At 50.9% G+C, this 18,195-nt stretch overlaps 1 protein-coding gene across 4 annotated transcripts in view; it reads left to right on the forward strand.

The window, feature by feature from the left end:
• The window catches only part of LOC123757969 (smallish), a 174,472-nt gene that overhangs the window by 35,710 nt on the left and 120,567 nt on the right, over nucleotides 1–18,195 (forward strand). For 2 of the 4 annotated variants that reach the window (XM_045742015.2, XM_045742035.2), the window contains exon 1: nucleotides 13,609–13,972. The exons of the other annotated variants lie outside the window; for them this stretch is intronic. The gene's annotated coding sequence lies outside the window, so the exon portion shown is untranslated. Of the gene's footprint in view, nucleotides 1–13,608; nucleotides 13,973–18,195 lie in introns of those variants that run through there. 4 annotated transcript variants of the gene reach the window in all.

The raw sequence follows: 18,195 nt of genomic DNA on the forward strand, positions 1-18,195 counted from the left end.
TAAAGACCTTTTGTGCCCTCTGTAATCCTTTTTGCGCTACCGCTCACAGGATGAGTATGGGGTGCACGATAAACTAGCCTCCTCCGGCGGCAACAGTGAAAATGAGTATGCGTGTGGACCGCCGCTGCCAGCCCCAGCAGTCCGTATACAGTACTACACGCTCCCACCTCACAGGTGTGGGGCGCAGGGCACGACCACCACCACCCCATACCTCCCTAGCACGACCACCACCACCCCATACTCGGCATGACCAAGTATGCCCATACCCAGGCACGACCACCACATCTCCTTGCCACGACTCGCCGCCCCCCACGCATCCCCCGGGCCACCACCCACCACAATTAACGCCGTAATGCAAAAGCTTAACACAAATACATTTGTGTGGAAGGTGGAGGAGGGTGGAAGAGTCTCAAGGTATGCGAGAAGGGTGCAGCACTCACCAGCTTGGGCAAGCACACCCGCCGACCTGCCTCCACCATGCCCCTAAGGGTCACCTCGGGATGGTTTGGGCAAGGGGGTGAGGGCTCTCCTTCCTCTGGGAAGCTCAGGGGATATGAGGGAAGTGGAGATATGAACAGGGGAGTGAGGGGGAAAGTGAATTCTGTATGGAGAGTGAGGGAAGGTGAAACGTAATGTGTGTGGAGAGTGGAAAGACACTGGAGTGTACTCTGAAACTGTGTGGTTTCACACAGTTTCTCTGAAACTCACCCAAGAATGGCAGCACCAATTCTTAGGAAGCTGCATGACACAGGTCTCGACAAGCGTATAGGAAGTGTTCTCCCTGTGGTACTGTGGCTCACAACCTTGCCACACAGTCATACCTTCTGGCTGTGCTCGTGCAAGCTGCAGCTGTCCTCGAAGACGTATTTGTCAGTACTGACGCACTGTGACTGGTGGAGATTAAGCCACTCAAGGGGTTGCACGGGCATGAATATCCGTAAGGACGTACTGTGTTCAAAATCGGTATTTCAATTGTGTATAATTTGATGTATGATAATTCCGTTTACACTTGGGCCTAGATTGGGTTAGGTGTTTAGGTTCTGTTGTCAATTACTAGTATTTGCAGCTTGTGGGTCAAGCATTTCGAGAGGTGTGACCAAAACATAGGGAGTGAGCTAAGCAGGGTTCGATGAAAGTTCAAAAGTCATCAACAGTGAGACGTGTGTTTTTATTGTCCATACATAACCCGTGAGTTTGGCGTCTGGACTACCAAGCCAATGTTTGAGGAAGGCAAGTCTGCACCTCGCGCGCAAAAATAGGCTTCGCAACCCGTCCTCAGGCTGTGTACATTCCACAGCCCGTCCTCATAAACAAAGGCCAATGTTCATTCCATACAGCCGCCAAATCCCCTATTTATGAATGAAAAACAGTTGCGTTCGAATAGAGTTCGAAGCGAGACCGTCGCCCTACCGTCCAGCCCAAGTGGTTGGGCACCATTCCTTCACCCCCCCCCAGAACGGTAGTTTCGGCAATTCGAAACATTGTAAACCGATTAGCGGATCATATTCTGGAGGGGAGAAGAGCAAGGGCTTCACATTACCTGTGTAAGGGAGGAGAGCTTTTAGCCTGCAGCAGACAACAGTCAGGAGACGTCTGCTTGTGTATCATCTGGCTCCCACACCTGGCGGCCCAGGGGCCAGATTCACGAAAGCACTTACGAACGTGTACATCTTTCCACAATCTTTGACGACTTTGGTTACATTTATTAAACAGTTTACAAGCATGAAAACTACCCAATCAACTGTTGTTATTGTTATAAACAGCCTCCTGGTGCTTCGGAGCTCATTAACTGTTTAATAATTGTAAACAAAGCCGCCAAAGATTGAGAAAAGATGGATAGGTTCGTAAGTGCTTTCGTGAATCTGGCCCCTGTTGTCTAGGGAAACAAAGCCTCGCAATGCACAATTCCAAGATGAAAGATATACCACAAAATTCCCACGACAAAAATATTATCATACAAACTGAGCATCAACGCACGTGCTCTGTAATGTGTGTGTGTGTGTAGGCAAGTGTTGCACAGCTTTCATCTGTGGACAGCCATATATGTTAAAGTACACGTGAAGATCCGTATGAACATTGGCAGCTCCCAGGCAAGAGAGCAATTGTTGTTGTTTCAGATTTAGCTACTCAGGACGAAGTGTCCATGTAGCACGGGCTATGGTGAGCCCGTAACAAGAGAGCAAGCTTAGCTTAGCTTAGATACCAAACGCGCGCACGTCGTGACAGCCCGCCTGCTGACAGCCCGCCAGCTGACATAACTTGCGCTGTATTCCACATTTATACAACCAGATCCTTCAGTACCTCTCCGCCTTGCATAGCACATACCTCTATAGCACTTGGAAGGGATCAAGATAAGGATTCGGGGGGGGGGGGGGGGTGGAGGGATGAAGGAATCGTGTCCAGCCACTTGGGCTCAACGGTAGAGCGACGGTCTCGCTTCACGCAGGTTGGTGTTCAATCCCCGACCGTGCAAGTGGTTGGGCACTATTCCTTCCCTCCCCCCGTCCCATCCCAAATCCTTATCCTGACCCCTTGTAAATATATAGTTGTAGTGGCTTGGCGTTCTCCCCTGATGGTTCCCATCCCTACTCCCCTTCTAAAAACATGAATGGGGTAATAATACGCCCCCTCATGGATGGGTCTATACCCCCCATTATTCAATCTGAAGTCTCGCTGTTGACATTCCATTACCACGTCCGGCTCCAGCCAGCTTACCCTGCCACTACCCTCTTCCCTCCCATGTTCACCCCTCTCACAACTTCCCCTCGTCCCTTTCGCCCCCTGGACCTCCCCCCCCCTGGACATCCCCCCCCTGGACATCCCCCCCCCCTGGACATCCCCCCCCCCTGGACATCCCCCCCCCCCTGGACATCCCCCCCCCCCTGGACATCCCCCCCCCCCTGGACATCCCCCCCTGGACCTCCTCCCCCCCCCTGGACCTCCTCCCCCCCCCTGGACCTCCTCCCCCCCCCCCTGGACCTCCTCCCCCCCCCTGGACCTCCTCCCCCCCTGGACCTCCTCCCCCTGCCCCTCCCCTGCCCCTGGTCACGCCCTGCATGCCCCTTGCTAGCACAGCTCCCCCTGTAGGTCACGGTGTGCAGCCTAGCCTTCCTATCTCATCCTCACGTCTACCTGGCTCATCGTCACGCCTCGCCCATACCGTCTTGACCCCCCCCCCACACTCTCCCCATCGTCTCGTGTGCCCCATGACCCCCTTCCCCTTCACCCCCCTCCCCCCGGCCACACCTCGGCCGAGGCCGGGCGTCCTTCACTGACCATACCGTTACTCCCGTCCACGGCTGCCCACCCGTCTTATGGCCTTTTAAATCCACTTTCTTGTGTGGGTCGAGTCCCCGCGTCTCCTCCTGGTTGGGTTTCCGGTAACCACTCTTATCGCCCCCCCCCCCTTCCCCCCTTTGCACCCTATTTTGGGTTTTAATGGGGTAGCGTTGAGGTTCACTTTCTGGTGGCGGTAAGTCAGAGGGACTTTCACCTAAACCTCTCCTTTCATCGGGTGTATCTTGATTATATTGGACTCTTGCCAGTGGTGTGGGATGTGTTGCGTCTTGGCTGGTGCTCCGGGCTCTGTGGTCTGCCACCACCAACAGGTTGGTGATCCATCCATCCACGCGTCAAATGGGAGACCTGCACAGGAGCCGCGCCACAGATATAGTGGGCAGAGGACCCAGTGCTGCGTAAACCATGGGCGGGATATAATGGATTGAGGATCTATCTTGAGATGATCTCGGGGCTTACCGTCCCCGAGGCCCGGTTCCCGACCAGGCCTCCTATATACAGATATAACATCCTCAACTATTTGATCAAACGTCCCAACAACAAAAAGACTGTTGGTACATGTTTATTATTGAATTGGCCCAAATAGCAGACTAAGAAAATGAATAAAATAGCTAAAAAAAATAATCCCATTCCAGGCCTGACATATGCTATGAACATTGTAGCCTACAACAGTTCATATTTACACGTTCGACCAAGTAGATGGAATAAGTTATACAATTTTTAAGGTGTACATGGCTCTTCTTGATGATTGGTGTGGTCACCAGCGCTCACTGAGAGACGCGCCTTCATCAGTGTTTTGAGGAGCTGTTCACTTGAGACGGTTAAGCAAGTCCCAGCTGTGTCTGGGTACAAGTGACAAGATGAACATCCCAGCGGGTTTTCTTCCTATTGGGGAGTGTTGTACATGCTGCTATGGCGGTGTGTCCACTCACAGGATGAGTGGCGCTGCCCAATACTGTCACTATGGCGGTGTGTCCACTCACAGGATGAGTGGCGCTGCCCAATACTGTCACTATGGCGGTGTGTCCACTCACAGGATGAGTGGCGCTGCCCAATACTGTCACTATGGCGGTGTGTCCACTCACAGGATGAGTGGCGCTGCCCAATACTGTCACTATGGCGGTGTGTCCACTCACAGGATGAGTGGCGCTGCCCAATACTGTCACTATGGCGGTATGTCCACTCACAGGATGAGTGGCGCTGCCCAATACTGTCACTATGGCGGTATGTCCACTCACAGGATGAGTGGCGCTGCCCAATACTGTCACTATGGCGGTATGTCCACTCACAGGATGAGTGGCGCTGCCCAATACTGTCACTATGGCGGTGTGTCCACTCACAGGATGAGTGGCGCTGCCCAATACTGTCACTATGGTGGTGTGTCCACTCACAGGATGAGTGGCGCTGCCCAATACTGTCACTATGGCGGTGTGTCCACTCACAGGATGAGTGGCGCTGCCCAATACTGTCACTATGGCGGTGTGTCCACTCACAGGATGAGTGGCGCTGCCCAATACTGTCACTATGGCGGTGTGTCCACTCACAGGATGAGTGGCGCTGCCCAATACTGTCACTATGGCGGTATGTCCACTCACAGGATGAGTGGCGCTGCCCAATACTGTCACTATGGCGGTGTGTCCACTCACAGGATGAGTGGCGCTGCCCAATAAACTCGCCCTTCAGGGCAAAATTAAAAAAAAAAAAATGTTGAGAGTCGTGTAAGCCAGTTGAGAGTTGTACTGGGAGCCGCCTAGTTACCATACTGTTCCAGTGACTGGCTTATATTAGTACCTAACCACACCCTTCCTCTGCCAGACTCGAACTTTGACCCGTTTGAGTACCAGTCCGGGGTAGTAGCCACTCTGCTACCACAAACACGAAAATAACTTCAAAATCGTTGTGGTTCACAGCGACGTTGAGCAACTGAGCGTTACTGGCAATAGTCATACAGAGTACTGAACTATTTAGTATTAAGTCAGTGATTGTGTGGTGTGTAAGAGATGGGGGAAGTTGGGCAGGCCCTCCCGACCCACCGTCAGGCGCCGTGGCCCCCCTCCCGACCCACCGTCAGGCGCCGTGGCCCCCCTCCCGACCCACCGTCAGGCGCCGTGGCCCCCCTCCCGACCCACCGTCAGGCGCCGTGGCCCCCCTCCCGACCCACCGTCAGGCGCCGTGGCCCCCCTCCCGACCCACCGTCAGACAGTATGGGGCGCCGGTGCGTTGTTGTTTTTAGATTCAACTAATTGGAACAAAAAGTTGCAAATAGCACGGGCTATGGTGAGCCCATAGTGGACTTACCTGGCACAGGAGCGAGGCTGTATGTTCTATGGCCGGCGCGTGTTGTTCAGTAGCCCCTCCCGACCCATATAATTATAATATATATATAATATATATATAATATATATATATATATATATATATATATATAATATATATATAATATATATATATATATATATAATATATATATAAATAATATAAAATAAATAAATATAATATATAAATAATATGCTCGCGGTCCACTACTTCCTGTACTGGTCCCACACACTATCCCATCACACTCCACCACCATCCCACTACCATAGCCACCATCACTTACCACTTGTCTACCAGCATAACCTTCACCATCCACCACCCCTCCCCACTATCACCACCTACCCACCCACCACCACCATCATCCACCCACCACCATCACCACCACCACCCACCCAACTACCACCACCACCCACCACCCAGGCACCTGGGCAGGCGGTGTCCTTGAGCGGGCCTAAGCCATGTTCCGTTACTGCCGCCAGCTGACAGGATCCACATTGTTGACAAACTGAGTGGCTGGCGGAGGCCGCAGGAGCTCCCATAAGAATGGCCGCCTCCCGTTACTGTTTCCTAATACCACCTGCCTTCACCAGCTGTGTTTCACCTTTTTTTGTCTTTGAAATGGTTCGAAACATTTCCAGACAACTGGATAGTGTAACTCGGCGGAGCCTTTGAAATAGTTTTGGAGGATGCTACTCGGTCAGCAGGTTTCTCAGTGTGTTGGGGGGGTGGGGTGTTCTGGGTGACCAGCGTCTGCCAAGCATGTCATGCTTACAGATACAGTGGCATTCTTGTTTGATTTACTAGGATGACCTTAGGAATGCTCCCCGAGGGAGGACACATAGCTAGGAGCCCTGCCGCAGTTCCGGTTCCATGCCGGCCGCATAGGGGGTGTGTTGAGTGTGGTGGTGGATGGAGCATGACCAAACCACGCCTCAGAAAAAATGAAGAAACGACGACGTTTCGGTTCGTCCTGGACCATTATCAAGACGTTCAATGGTCCAGGACGGACCAAAACGTTGTCTTTTCTTCATTTCCCGATGTGTGGTTTGGTCATCATATCTTCAGCCACGTTATTGTGACTCGTCTCATGTGATAGTGTTGTTTGTGGTGGAGCGTGGTAGTGGCACGTCCCACCTGATAACAATGACTGAACAAGTAGGGTAAGAACTCCAAATAGATACATCAAGCTTCGTTTAAGAAAGGTATTCATTTTCACATCAATATATCACCCCCGCCCCCCCCCCCAGAGCATCCAGGGGGCTACAGTGGCCAGAATCACGAGGATGTTCTGTGACTCTCTCACGTCAGTAGTGTGGCTCGGTAACACTGTCATGTGTGTGCTGCTCTTGAAAATTGTCGTGTAATACTAGCACTTTAGCTTGATACCTGCTTGATGGGGTTCTGGGAGTTCTTCTACTCCCCAAACCCCATCATCCATCATCATCCAAACCCCATCATGCCACAGCAGGCATCCATCAGTCACAGGAGACTATGGACCTGCGCTCTGGTTGTTGCGCCTCTCCAGGGCACAAAGCCAGGGTAGGTTACTAGCGCTAGCTTTCAAGAAAGAAATAAGGAAAGTAGATTAAAGGGATTACGAAGCGAGGAGGAGGAGGCGGCGGCCAGCAGTCATGTTCGGAAGTGCTCTTCAAGATGTAATAAATGAAAGAACGTTTTAGAAGCGTTAAACAATCGAACACACCGTCAAGTAAGGGGGGACGTCAGAGACAGGAACATGGGGGACACTGATCCGTACAACCACCCTCATTGCTTCAGGGTAGTGACACCTTCAACTGGACCACAGTATGGTTGGTCCAGTTGGTTGGTCCAGCATAAAAAAATTGACTGATTAACAGTTGAGAGGCGGGCCTAAAGAGCAGAGCTCAACCCCTGCAAGCACAACTAGGTGAATACACAGGGCCAGCGAAGATGGAATGGTACACAGGTGCAAGTGGAGTACCTCAGGGCTCTGTTGATCAAACCACACACACTAGAAGATGAAAAGACGACCACGTTTTGGTCCGTCCCGGACCATTATCAAGGGATCTGTTCCGGGACCTTTATTGTTACCAATATACACATTCTATAGCTACAAGAGTGAACAGTAATTAGCAAGTTTGTTGAAATTAAAATAGGGCTGGAAATAAGCCCGGACGAAGATTCGTGCGTGCTCCAAGAAGACTTCACACTGGATTGGTAATTGACAGATGCAGTTCAGTGCTGACAAATATAGGGTTATGATCCTAGGAAAAGAAAAATAGGTATCTTAATCCAAGAAAATAAATCATACAGCACCTCCCAGTGCTTCGGAGCTCAAACTATTTACCACATGTAAACAAAGCCGCCAAAGATGTACAGCTTCGCAAGTATTTGCGTAACTGCTTGATGAATCCGGCTCGATGAATCTGGTTATTAACTGACTGGTATTCCCGGAAAACTAGTGGGTAAGGCTTACCATGAGCTAGGGGAAGGGAAAGTAATCAGCCTGCTAACAGGAGTCGGCGGTCGTCTCTTCCCGTACTCACCTGTATTAACCAAAAATGTAGAGATTAAGAGTGAACTTCATTTTTTGGGGATACATAAGAGTTTAAGAAGTGATATACAGTATTTAGAACCTTATTTATATCAATCTAAGTTAGAACACGTGGCAATGCCTTAAAGTTCAATATGATTAGATTTAGAAAACGAGTAGACAAACTTTGGTTAAGAAATTACCTTGCACATGTCACAAATGTACGTTTGCGACGTGACGTCACAAATAAACCTTATGTTAAACAAACACTACGTTACATACAAACGTTTCACCACAAACAAGCGCTACATCACAAACGTCACATCACAAACGTTTCACCACAAACAAACGCTGCATGACACTCTGAAGCATTAGTCAGCCAGCCATGTGGGCGGGGGTGGGCGGGCAAGAGTTGCCTCGCATGGCTCAATAAGCTTTCTCAAGACGGCTGTTTACTTGTGATCTCCTGTAGGTGGGCAGCTCGCCCTCCTAAGACTTCCCAGCGTCAAGAAAACGGTTAATTTAAAATTTAATTTAACGGTCTCCCGGGTGTGACGTGGCATTCTTGCTTCACGAGACGTCGCGGAGATGCCCGAGGAGGGAATGTTTAGTTATTTAATGTTAATTACCGAGTGAGTTAAAGAAATATGCCGCATCAATCCACTCTTTGATAGTTGAGTGGATTGATGCGGCCAGAGACTTTTCAACACACTCCCTCTATAACCCAACCACTTGACTGGATGGTAGAGCGATGGCGTCGCTTCTTGCAGGTCGGTGTTCAATCCCCCGATCGTCCAAGTGGTAGGGCACCACTCTTTTCCCGCGTCACATCCCAAATCCTTATTCTCGCGAACAAATCCGCAAGGGCCGTGATGAGGGTTCGAACCTACGTCCGGGATGATCCTCGTATCCTTTCCAAATGTTACATAGTTATAATGGCTTAGGGATTTCTCCTGCTAGTTACCTCGCCTCTCCCTCTATACATAAGGGGCATGTCTAGCCGAGCTCCCCAATTATCTGGTTCAGGAACGGGACTGTAAGTCCACTACGGGCTCACCATAGCCCGTGCTACTTGGAACTTTTTGTTTCCAGTAGCTGAATCTATAACAGCAGCAGCCGAGCTCTCGCGGTGTTCAAAAGTGAAGTCGATAACCCTCCATAAAGGACACTTGATACAATGGGCTGTGATTCACATGTCAGACCGCTGACTGGTGCGGCTGACAGCCTGTTTGACCAGACCAGCAGACGGGAAGCCGGGTCAGAGGTCGGGCCATACCTGTACCGGGATGGAGTTCCGGAAGTGCTTCTGCTCCCCCCCCCCTCCCCCATGCCCGGCCCGAGGCCAGTCTTGACTTGTTATTACTTGGTTCAACAGGCTGTTGCTTGGAGCGGGTCCACAGACCCACATGTCAACTACATGTGGTTGGTCGGTGTTAGGGATTTCTTCTGCTAATTACCTCGCTTTTCCCTCTATACATAAAGGGCATGTCTAGCCGAGCTCCCAAGTTACAGTCCCGCTCCTACAACCCGGTTGGTTCCGCACTTCTTGAAGAAACTCTCAATTTTGCAGATCCACGAGGTTAAGAACACACGTAGACTGTACTCATCATTGGCTTTTGGGATAGTGATGATCATAGTTCTTCCCATTTACTGGGAACACTACCCTCTTTAACAAAGATAAAAGGGATATAACAATAGGCTTTTCTCCGTAACAGCTGGTTTAAGTATTTCATAAGCTATTCCAATTTCCATTGGGGGCAGTAGATTTCCCTATTTTAATTGCTATTAATACTTGATCCCGGGCAGTGTATCTTGTCTTGAGATTATCTTGATGATTTCGGGGCTTTTAGTGTCCCCGCGGCCCGGTCCTCGACCAGGCCTCCACCCCCATGAAGCAGCCCGTGGACAGCTGACTAACTCCCAGGTACCTATTTACTGCTAGGTAAGAGGCATCAGGGTGAAAGAAACTCTGCCCATTGTTTCTCGCCGGAGCCCGGGATCGAACCCGGGACCACAGGATCACGAGTATAGAGTTCTGTCCGCTCAGCCACCGGCTCCCTATATGCATCAGGTGGAATGCTTTTCTTTTATACCTTAAATGCATTTCTCTCCTTAATTAGTTCTTCGTAAATTGCTTATGCCTTTACTGGCGTATAAATGTCGTACTAACACTTAATATGAAACGACGAGACTTTGATTGATTGATGAAGATTAAGCCACCCAAAAGGTGGCACGGGCATGAATAGCCCGTAAGTGGTGGCCCTTTTGAGCCATTACCAGTATCAAGAGATGATACTGGAGATCTGTGGAGGTGCGACTGCACCCTGCGTAACGGGAGATGTCTCCCGTGGAGACTTTCTTTTTTTTTCATTAGACGTAAAGTTCTATCCTCATGAATGGATGAACGGATGGATGGGTGTATGGATGAATGAGGTGGGCGGTGGACTGTGTAATCAACTTGGTATGTCCTCGCCATGACATTATTAACATCGTTATTAACACAATTAATATATAATTTTGCTAAATCTCAGTAATTCAATTAGCTCTTAATACCTTTCGGTTACCTTGCGATGGTTCCGAGGATCGACATCCCCGCGGCCCGGTCTCTGGGGATTACACTGCTCATAATCACTGCCACATTGAACAGGATTATGCATCAGACAATAGGTCTAAATTGTAGAGTTACACATTTCATGAGCTTACAATCTGCTATATCAGATAGAATACACGTTTTAATTTACACATTTTATAAAGTGGTATTGTAAATGTAAGTTTAGAGTTACGTGTCTGCACCTAGTGGACTCGGTCATAGCCTTGACCAAGCCCAGCAGCAACGAGATGTTGTTTCGTGTATTTCTCAGTAGAATATATTCTACTGAGAAATTCTACTATTCTACTATTGATGTAGAAACCAACTGCAGGATTATCCAGAACTTGGCTTTGTCATGTAGTCTGATACAGTTATGGACTAGTGTGCTTAAGAGGTCATGTAATTAATAAAACCATTAAACTGCGGAGTGTATTTTGATTTAAAATATTTTATTCGCATCAACACTATATTATTTTTTTCAATATTTTACTATTAAAAATTGCATCAATAGCTAAACTAAATGGGCTATTTTTTCTTGCAAATTCGCTACTTTCAGCATTTCAGATCTGGGCAACCCTTCTTTTGGGCAACGGTGACCTGAGCTTTCTCAAGGAGTAGGTTATAAGCTCAATGAGACAACCAGAGACCCAAGAGCTATCAGTATCTTATTTCAGTAAGCCTGGAAGGAAGGAATTTCAGGCGATCCTGAAGGGAAATACCTGTTGTCCTCGGTTCCTGTCCGGAAGCAGAGGAGTTCACAGAGTCACAACCTTTAACCTTTCATTCTATTCACCAGCTTTTAAATTTAAATTCACCACTTTTAAATATTTCTAGAAACAGAAATGGTTCTAGACACGGAGATGGTTGTGGGAGGAGGTAGTTATGGAGAGTTCATACCCATTAGGTCCTTTGTTACCCTGTAGATGAGAGGAGAGGGGGGGAGCTGGGGTAGGGTGAAGGTCGTCTGGACTTTCTGTTGCCTGGTGGGCCGGGGGTAGCGAGGGAGGGTTGTGTTGTGGTGGTGGCGGGAGCGGTTGTTTAGGGCTCTGTCGAGGGAGTTCTAGGAGTTGTGTTGGGGTGAGGTTGTACGATACGTTGTATTGGCTGAGGATGTGAGGGTAGGTGGTGGTGTGGGCGGGTGTGAGGGTAGGTGGTGGGGCGGGTGTGAGGGGTAGGTGGTGGTGTGGGCGGGTGTGAGGGTAGGTGGTGGTGTGGGCGGGTGTGAGGGTAGGTGGTGGTGTGGGCGGGTGTGAGGGGTAGGTGGTGGTGTGGGCGGGTGTGAGGGGTAGGTGGTGGTGTGAGGGGTAGGTGGTAGGTGTGGGTGGGCGGGTGTGAGGGGTAGGTGGTGGTGTGGGTGGGCGGGTGTGAGGGGTAGGTGGTGGTGTGGGCGGGTGTGAGGGGTAGGTGGTGCTGTGGGCGGGTGTGAGGGTAGGTGGTGGGCGGGCGTGAGGGGTAGGTGGTGGTGTGGGCGGGCGGGCGTGAGGGGTAGGTGGTGGTGGTGTGGGCGGTTGCGGGAACAGATGATGCTGTGGGCGGCAGAGCGCGTAAACTGCAGGAAATGTAAACAGTAAAGACGGTAGGCGACGGGTGATAGTGAATGGGTGACAGTGGTTGTGGTGTAAGGAGTCTACAAGTGAAGAATGTTACACAGCGTGTAACCCTGTAGACATAAACACGCGGAGAGTGACTACCACCACCTCCGCCCGGTGCTGCTATAGCGACACACACTAACGGTGTTAACTCCTTAGATGCCGGAAGCTTGTGTTTTCAAGTTTCTCCAGTGACCGTGGTCTGCTTTTGTTGGTGGGGTTGTAAACAACACCCACGTGGCTTTACGTCCCTTAGTTGTCTTGGGGAGGAAGGTGGGAGGAACCTGTCAGGAACCTGTCAAAACAGAGGTGGGTGATGAGCCACCGTTCCAGGGCGGGTGTGAAGCAGCAGCAGCAACGAAGACAACTGCCCCAAGACACTATTCATTACGTTTGGTGGGTGTGTTGGTGGGTATAGCAGTGGTAAAGGCAGTTGGTTCTGCAGATGGCGTTGAGGCTGGTGTTACCTGCTGCATGGGGGTTCTGGTAGTTTTTCTACTCCCCCCAAGCCCGGCCTGAGGCCAGGCTTGACTTGTGAGAGCTTGGTCCAACAGGCTGTTGCAGTTCAGGTTATTCAGGTCCGTGATCCATCAAGCTGTGGAGCCGGCGGCATGGTGTGGGGTGTTGGTCACTGGTGGTGCTTGAGTCGCCTCACGCCCTGGACGGCCTTGCTCTCAATACCCACCTTACACATCGCCAGTTTCACTTTCGTTTTTTGTGCCTCTTCGAAGTCTCTCTCTGGCGAGGCTGAGATTTATTAACTTCAGTTAGAAAAACACGGAGGAATTTGCGTTGCCTAGCGCCACAGGGAACACCGGGATGCTCAATTTATTCAGATTATATATGTGTATATATAATTTTATTTATTTTTTTTTTGCTGGAGTGCTCAAGGCTGTAAGGCTGGAGTGCTGCATAGTGGGGGGAAAGGCAACGGCGGTCATGGAAGAATTCAGGAAAAGCCATTGAGGTGAGCCAGGGTGCAGGTGTGTGGCAAGAACCAGTCTCTTCAGGACAAGCTGCTACGGGAGGCTATAGTCCACTCTGCCACCACCACCACCTGCTGGTATGGTATAGCATGACTGTTTAGCGGTGCCCCGCGCACCAGACCCGGGGAAGGAGGCGCACAGGCGCTGCAGGAAGGCCCGCAGCACTAACAGCAGTACCAGCTCTGGGGATCCTGCCTGGCCTTCAACTCGGCTTCCAGTAGCCTTTACGGGATCATGTTTTTGTGACGTCACAGTTACGTCAGCGTTAGCTCCGCCCTCTGCCGTTGCCCACTTGCCCCGCGCGGCTGTGCTGCGTCAGTCGGGTCTGGGGGAGGGAGCTGCGCAGGTCGCCTCTTGCGCGCGCGTGTGTATGTGTGTGTGAAGGAATGTGATCCATCTAGTGCCGTTTGATAAGTACGCTTTACAGTACACGTCTTGAAAATCAGGCACGAGGGCAGAGTTTTTACTGGCGTCTGGGTGATAAGTGTGGGAACGTTGGCCGCGGGTGTCGGCCATCCTTACTTGTGTGTGTGTGTGTGTGTGCTGGCCCCTCTCAGGTGTGTTGGAATGCACCAGATGAGGCAGTGTGTGTGCTGACGGGGTACTGGTGACTCTGGAGGCTTGTGGTCGGGTCCCGGTGGCATCACGACTCTAGAGACACGGCACAGGATCACCCTACCAGGTACGTCTAACGTAATGGTTCGTTTAAGTGAAGGAAGGCGTGTATAGGTGTGGGCTGGTGGTGGTGCTGGTGGTAGGCTGGGTGGAGGAGCAGCATCACGTGTTGTAGGGGGGGACACTGGTGGTGTAGAGGTGGACACTGGTGGTGTAGAGGTGGACACTGGTGGTGTAGGGGGGGACACTGGTGGTGTAGAGGTGGACACTGGTGGTGTAGAGGTGGACACTGGTGGTGTAGGGGGGGACACTGGTGGTGTAGGGGGGGACACTGGTGGTGTAGGGGGGGACACTGGTGGTGTAGGGGGGACACTGGTGGTGTAGGGGGGGACCCTGGTGGTGTAGGGGGGGGACACTGGTGGTGTAGAGGTGGACACTGGTGGTGTAGGGGGGGGACACTGGTGTAGGGGGGGACACTGGTGGTGTAGGGGTGGACACTGGTGGTGTAGGGGTGGACACTGGTGGTGTAGGGGGGGACACTGGTGGTGTAGGGGGGGACACTGGTGGTGTAGGGGGACACTGGTGGTGTAGGGGGGACACTGGTGGTGTAGGGGGGGGACACTGTTGGTGTAGAGGTGGACACTGTTGGTGTAGAGGTGGACACTGGTGGTGTAGGGGGGGACACTGGTGGTGTAGGGGGGGACACTGGTGGTGTAGGGGGGGACACTGGTGGTGTAGGGGGGGACACTGGTGGTGTAGGGGGGGACACTGGTGGTGTAGGGGGGGGGACACTGGTGGTGTAGGGGGGGACACTGGTGGTGTAGGGGGGGACACTGGTGGTGTAGGGGGGGACACTGGTGGTGTAGGGGGGGACACTGGTGGTGTAGGGGGGGACACTGGTGGTGTAGGGGGGGACACTGGTGGTGTAGAGGTGGACACTGGTGGTGTAGGGGGGACACTGGTGGTGTAGGGGGGGACACTGGTGGTGTAGGGGGGGGACACTGGTGGTGTAGGGGGGGACACTGGTGGTGTAGGGGGGGCACAGGTGGTGTAGGGGGGGACACTGGTGGTGTTGGGGGGGACACTGGTGGTGTTGGGGGGACACTGGTGGTGTAGGGGGGGTGGACACTGGTGGTGTAGGGGGGATGGACACTGGTGGTGTTGGGGGGGGGACACTGGTGGTGTTGGGGGGGACACTGGTGGTGTTGGGGGGGGGACACTGGTGGTGTAGGGGGGTGGACACTGGTGGTGTAGGGGGGGGGACACTGGTGGTGTAGGGGGGGGGGGACACTGGTGGTGTAGGGGGGTGGACATTGGTGGTGTAGGGTGGTACGCCCCACACACACACACCTGTTACACCACCACACACACCTGTTACACCACCACAGATAGACTGGTACTCTGGACGCCGCCGTCCCCACCCTGCGACCTTGAGACGAGAAATCAGTTTCCTAAAAAAAATCAACAATACTTATTTTAGTTTTAGTTCTCTCAGATCAGTGAAATTGAAAAGAGACGCATGCAAGTTTTTTTTAGGGGTGATAGGGGGATTAGAGTAGGATTGTAAGAGAGAGAGAGAGAGAGAGGGGGGGGGGAGAGATTGAGAGAGAGATTCGGTATGTCATTCCTACGTGACCTTATTTAAGGAGGTCAAGGCACGAAGTCCGAGCGAGGAATGCCACCTTGCTGTTCCTGCCCTCCGGAGGGGCGACCCACTCACTCCACGTTCACAGGACGCGTGGAATGGTTCTGTTGACCATTTTTATTATTATTTTCTACCACAGATGTTGTAGAGCATTCACAGGTGTTGGGGCACGTTCCTTCCCCCGGGTTGTCTAGGGGCGTCAGTTAGCTGATGACTGCGTTAATTCACACGCGTTTGTGTGTGCTGTAAAAAGGAGAGCAGAGCTTAGTGTGGTGTTTCGGATAATATTAAATGCGATGTGCGCGCGTCGCCCGGCCTCGCCAATTAGATAATTACTCTTGTGTCTGAATTAAGATTGATGGCACTGGTAGTGGATTTGCCAGTTGAGTATAAAAGGGAGGTATGGCGGATTGATGATAGCAGTACTCGCCTAGTTGTGCTAGCGGGGGTTGAGCTTTGGCTCTTTGGTCCCGCCTCTCAACTGTCAATCAATTGGTGTACAGATTCTGAAGCCTATTAGGCTTCAGAATCTACATATCCACATTTGAAACTGTGTATGGAGTCTGCCTCCACCACATCACTTCCTAGTGCATTCCACTTACATTCCATTCCACTCTGACAACTGAAAAAAGATCTTTCTAATGTCTGTGACTTATTTGGGTACTCAGATTCCACCTGTGTCCCCTTGAAAGGCAGTGTGTGTGTTCCCCTGGCGGGGGGGGGGGGGGGGGGGGTTGGTGTGGTGTGTTCCCCTGGGGGGGGGTGACTGCAGTGCATGTTAGGACGTGAGTTCACGCCCCCTGGGAGTGTGACTGCAGTGTCTGGCCCCCTGGGATTAATACTAGTGTGTTGAGCATGAGTGTGACTCATGCTACCTTATCGGTTGAGGAAGAGGAACGCAAGGTGTGTGTTGAGGGGGGGGGGAGGTGAGAGCCTACTTAACGGAAATGCTTAAGGTAGAAGCAGGATGTTCGGGGGAGCTTCCTTGCTCCAGCACCTTAATAAAGTTCCGTCACTACTGAACCCTCTTAATTTGTCTCGTATGCTGTATTAAGATAGCTGCACCTTGAGTGCATTATAGCAACCTTAGAAACACTTAAAACACTACTCTTTGTTACCACTTTTACTGTGCAGTGTTTCTCCCCCCTCCCCCGTGCGATGACTTGATATATTGTATTACACAACAGTGTAGAGCACTGTTAGTTTGCCTACAATAAGTGTATCGTCCTTAATACAATATCCTAGGCGTTAAAGTGCAATCATTTATTGAACACTACGATAAAGATGAAATTCGCTCATTAAATGATTCAACAGCTAGCAATATAATAAACGGGAATTTGTTGTAGTTTAAATCAATCTAACTTCACTGTTATCAGCCGTCAATAGGGAATTGTATCAAGAATCTAAATTATTAATACTGTATTAACTGTAAACTGTTGGAGGTGTGTGGGTAGGTCACCTTTAAGCCAGTGTTGCCCGGAGGTGGACTGGCTCAACCAGGAACCAATCACAGCGTCGCTCCTCACTTCTTATAGTCATGCTCTCTTCCGGTAAGTGTCCTATAATAATTAAGGAATTGTGCCTTTAGAGGTCCGCTCCTGTGCCAGGTAAGTCCACTACGGGCTCACCATAGTCCGTGCTACTTGGAACTTGTTCCGAGTAGCCAAGTTCCGAGTAGCTGAATCTATAACGGCCTGCCTTTATAGCCTAGGCCGAACCAATATATCGCTATTTCACGCGCCAATTGGTGAGCCTAAGTGAGGTTAGGCTTCGGTTTAGTAAACATATTTTTCCAGTTCCGAGGCCTTGCCGTTAGCAGCTGTGTACGATAAGTATTATTTGTTCACTGTCCTATTGGACTGCGCAGTCAGTCCTTGAACACTACGTTATCCTGTAGAACATTAGCACAGGCTTGAGTATTGTGCCGACTCTGTGAACCTTGCAGAACGTCAACAACATTGCTTGTGTTTTGATTAGTTGGAATGTTGCGGTAGTATCTATGGAGGGCTGTGTGTACCTGTGTGTGTTTTGACTAATGCTAAGGGGTGTTAGAATTGTTGTGCCTTCATTGTACTTCTCGTGGGGGGAGGGGGTATATGGCTGGAGCCTGTGTCACCTCTGGCAGCCTGGGAGGGGGTACACGACTGGAGCCTGTGTCACCTCTGGCAGCCTGGGAGGGGTACACGACTGGAGCCTGTGTCACCTGTGGTAGCCTGGGAGGGGGTACATGACTGGAGCCTGTGTCACCTGTGGTAGCCTGGGAGGGGGTACATGACTGGAGCCTGTGTCACCTCTGGCAGCCTGGGAGGGGGTACATGACTGGAGCCTGTGTCACCTGTGGTAGCCTGGGAGGGGTACATGAACATGACGTATTGATGATAGAGGATAGTCAGGAAAATGAACTTTCTAGTAGTGTTAGCGTTCAACCTTCTGTAGTGACAAATGTCGAAACAAAGGTTAAAGTAAAACGGTATAGAGAAATAAGAAAGAAATTAGATATGAATAAGATCACCTTTGATGCTAGTAGCTGTTGTGCAAATGAGGAGAAAGCAGAAATGTTAGTGTTGGGAGAGTCTGTCTGAGAAAATCTCGTATCTCATGGAATGTGACAGACAGGGCAAAGGTAGTTTTATTAAATCATGGAT

The sequence above is a fragment of the Procambarus clarkii genome, chromosome 22 (genome assembly GCF_040958095.1).
Source record: "Procambarus clarkii isolate CNS0578487 chromosome 22, FALCON_Pclarkii_2.0, whole genome shotgun sequence".
Taxonomy (NCBI): Eukaryota; Metazoa; Arthropoda; class Malacostraca; order Decapoda; family Cambaridae; genus Procambarus; species Procambarus clarkii.